The sequence below is a fragment of the Wolffia australiana genome, chromosome 4 (genome assembly GCF_029677425.1).
Source record: "Wolffia australiana isolate 7733 chromosome 4, ASM2967742v1".
In the NCBI taxonomy this organism is placed as follows: Eukaryota; Viridiplantae; Streptophyta; class Magnoliopsida; order Alismatales; family Araceae; genus Wolffia; species Wolffia australiana.
The window spans coordinates 16,436,199-16,440,637 of record NC_135838.1 but is presented as its reverse complement, the minus strand read 5'-3'; positions in this window follow the sequence as shown (position 1 = coordinate 16,440,637).

Below are 4,439 nucleotides of genomic sequence, written 5' to 3'. Positions count from 1 at the left end.
CCCCTAAGCACTTTGGTGTTCGGTGTTCTTCGTCTAGTGTTCCGCAAGAAATTCTTCCACCGTCGTCGAATTTCTTTTGGATTTTCTGGAATTTTCAACGACTAGTGGATTAGGTATTTCTTGAGTTTTCTAGCAGACGTTAATTCGATTGTATTGGTTTTGGTGCTTAGCATCATCGCGGTGGTTGAAGACAATACTCCCGCCCTCGATGAGGAAAGGGGCTGCATCACTACTATCTCATCAGATTTAAGTCGTCGAAACCGACCATGTGATTTGTCGTCTGTTTTATCCATCCCCACCTTAAACCAGCCCAATATCTAGCACCCCCATTGTCCTTTTTCCATCACCTCAGTCGTCCTACATCCATCACCACCTGTCATCCTACATCAAATTGGTATCGGAGCCTAACCTGTGTCAGCCCACCTATTCCGCAATCGTAGACGTCATCCATTCATCATCACATTTGCATGAATCTACGTTCAGGCAAACGCGTCTCTGCGCCAATGAATGAACCATCCCTAGATAGTCGTGAGATGTCTGTCCCTATCCAAGATCCGTCCCCACCGCTCCACCATCCTCCTCACGTGGGGATGTTGACCGCATGTTAGTTGCTGTCCAGAATAGTTTTCGTGATGTAAACACACGATTAACCAATATGGACAATCGTCTAACCAATTATATCGATGCGGTTAGTGAGAGAACTTACCAATTAGAGAATCAAGGTCGTGATAGGCATCGCCCTGATTACGAAGACCCATACCTGCCTAAACCTAGACCTCGGGATCACGATAGGAATCATCACGTACCGGATGATCCCTATCAACCCGAGATAAGATACGGGGGACGTAATCAGAATCGTCCTGAACGAGACGATCTGATTCCTCCTGAGAATAGAACGATAGTCCACGATAGGAATCATCGAGACGATTTCTATCCACTTGAGTCTAGAACCCCAGGCCATGATAGGAATCGTCCTCTACGAAACGATCCCTATCTGCCTGCGGATGGAAACCCGGTACATGATGGAAATTGTCCACCCCGTGACGATTACTATCTACCGGAGGAGAGGATCCCAGATCGTGATAGGAATCATCCCCCGTGGAATGATCACTATCCGCCTGACAATAAGCATCAAGGTTGGAATGGGAATCATTCATAACTTAACGATCCCTATCCACTCGAGGATCGGGCACCACCTCGCGATCACCGATGAGTGGATCACGATAATCATTGGCAGCAGATTCAAAGAAGTGTCAAAGTCGATGTTCTGTATTATGAGGGATCTAGGGACCCTAAGGAATATCTAGATTGGAAGTCTAAGCTTAACAATTATTTCAAATGGTACAACATGCTCGAGTGGCAGAAAGTTCAGTATGCCGAGATGAAATTAGGGGGTCTTGAATTTTTGTTCCATAACCAACGAGAGACACTGATAAGCCGAAAATAGGGGTGAAAATTACGCAATTTTTTAGCCCTTGTCGTTGTGAATTTTTGGCTTAATGCAATAAAATTTATAAAACTCTACTTAATATGTATAGTGATAAGTATGAGTGTCGTCCAAGGGAAGCAAGTAGGAAGTTCAATGTGATTATCTTTTTGGTGTTTTAATCCTAATTAGAGTGAATTTGATCTTCAACGAGGATCAAGTCACCCTAATTAGATGAGAATTGAGAAAGGGGGGTAGAAGAGGTGAGAAGAATGGAAGAAATGTGGGCTCTAGATTGAATTAATTGATTCAATTGGATGGATCAAAGAATTCAATTAGAGAGGTTGGTAGGAATTTTTAATTTGGGTTTGGTTGATTTTTGCAAGTTGATAATTCAGAACTAAAATGGGGTAATTGAGTATCCTAAGAATTAAAACTAAAATTTTTAGAGTTTTCTTTTGGAATGCAATTGAATGCCCAGGTGAATCCCTCAATTTCTCCTCTCAATCCTAATCAGGGCTTGTACATGCCGCTCAAGCCAAGCGATTTAGAAGTTCAGATCAGAATAAAGATGAAGAAACAAACAACTCAACCTATTTCATTCAAAATGCATAAAAGTTTAAATACAATGAAAGGAAAAAGTACCAAAACTGTTGATCCAGGCTGGGGCTCCTCTCTGTCTTGCAGTTGTGATAGAGAACCATCCAGAATGAGCCCCCCCCCTCGAAATTCAGCTTTTATACCTAGGTTACATGGTGAAAATCACCATTTTACCCCCGTTTAGTAATTAATATTTATCTATCAATGTAGGTTGAATGATCCAACCATACAAATAGAAAGAGGGGATCAAGATGAGCAAATCCATAAAAAAATCATCTCAATCGGACTTCAGGATCAAAAGTTATTAATAAATCAATTTTAACCAATTTTAACCATTGGATTAAAATTTATTTATTTCTTAATTCACGCAATGACGTGTCGGCAGCCTATTGGTTGCCGCATTTCAAATATCTTTGGCGGGCTCTCTCTCATCGCACCACGTACCCCACCTGCGAAAAAAAAGAAAAACAAAAGAAAAATCGAAAAGCGGGATTTGCATATGCATCGCTACGCATGTACCGGTGCGTTTCTTTATACCATATCCATTAAACTGTCACCACGTCACCACCCGTGCACGCGCGTTGTATGCACTGCACGGGCGGTGTACTTACCTCCTGCGTGTAGCGCACATCTCATATCCATTGGATTTTAATCCAACGGCTATGATTTCGCCACGTCGACGCGGCGGAAGGCACTGGCGCGCTTTTTCAACGAAGCCCTTCATAAAACAGATTATTGATATCTGACGCCGCCCAGAGGTATTTGTATATATGTCCTTTCGGCACTCTCTCTCCTCCGGTTTCTCTAAAATTAATAATGCAATTGCAAATAAACCCTGAATGATTTTAAATTGGATCTTTACGCCTGTCATGGCGACCGAGAGCTGTTTTCAGGGTATTTTTGCAACGAAACGTTGCAAAAAGGCCTCGGAAAGTCTAGAAATGTCATATATATATTTTTTTCTCTTATAAATATGCCCTTTTTTAATACAATAAATGCATTTCTTCTTGAAATAAATCCCTGAAAATTCCTAAAAATTTGTAAAAAAATCTATAAAATTCCCTGATTCATTCCCATGTTGATAAATGTCGAAATAAAATTTTTAATGTGCCATTTTCATCCAAAAATAATTATTTCGAGCTTCAATAAATCCTTACAAATTCATATAATTAACAGAAAATTAGGGAAAAATCAGAAATTACTTGAAAACATTATTTTCGTGTAAATATATGATAACAACCCAATTTTAAGCCTTTTAAATGCATAACTCATGCTAATAACATGAAATAAAGACCGAAATTAGGGTGTTATCAATAGTGAGATGTCTATTTTTCTGGGCATGATTCCTGATAACTCCTCAGAAGATTCCACGCCCCCACCACCAGAGGTTTCCCCCTTACTAGCTGAATTTGAGAGTTTTTTTCCCGAGGATTTACCCAATGATCTACCACCTATGCGCGAAATTCAGCATGCCATCGATTTCATTCCTGGGTCATCCCTGCCAAATTCCCCCCATTATTGTATGGATCCCACGCAATACAAGGAACTTCAACGTCAAGTCCAAGATCTCTTGGACAAGGGATTTATTCAAGAGAGCCTTAGCCCATGCGTCGTACCTGCATTGTTTGCTCCTAGAAGGATGGGAGTTGGCACATGTGCATTGATAGTAGAGCCATCAATAAGATCATCGTCAAGTATAGGTTTCCCATCCCTCGCATTGATGATATGTTCGACATGATGGCTGGTTCAAAGATTTTCTCAAAAATTGATATAAAGAGTGGTTATCATCAAGTCCGAATCCGTCTCGGAGATGAGTGGAAAACCGCATTTAAAATCAAAGACGGGTTATATGAATGGAAAGTTATGCCTTTTGGCTTGTTGAATGCACCTATTACCTCCCAGCAATTGATGACCCACATCCTTAGACCATTCATAGGAAACTTCCTAGTAGTTTATTTTGATGATATACTCATTTACAGTAAATCCAGGAACGATCACCTCCACCACCTACGCCTAGTTTGTGAAGTCCTAAAGATTGAACAATTATATTCCCATCCAAAGAAATGTTCGTTTCTTGTTGATCATGTCTCATTCCTTGGCTTTATCTTATCGACACAAGGTGTATCCGTAGATCCAACCAAAATAGTTGCCATAACCCAATGGCCGACCCCTAGAAATGTCCATGATGTTCATACCTTCCATGGTTTAGCAACCTTTTATCGACGCTTCCTTTCTAACTTTAGTACCATTATGGCACCCATGACCGAATGCTTAAAGGGTAATCATTTTGAGTGGACCACATTAGCGCAGAAATCCTTTGATGATATAAAGCTTAAGATGACACAAGCTCCCATCCTGCGTTTACCTGATTTTAGTAAAGTATTTGAGATTGCTTGTGACGCATCGGGGTTAG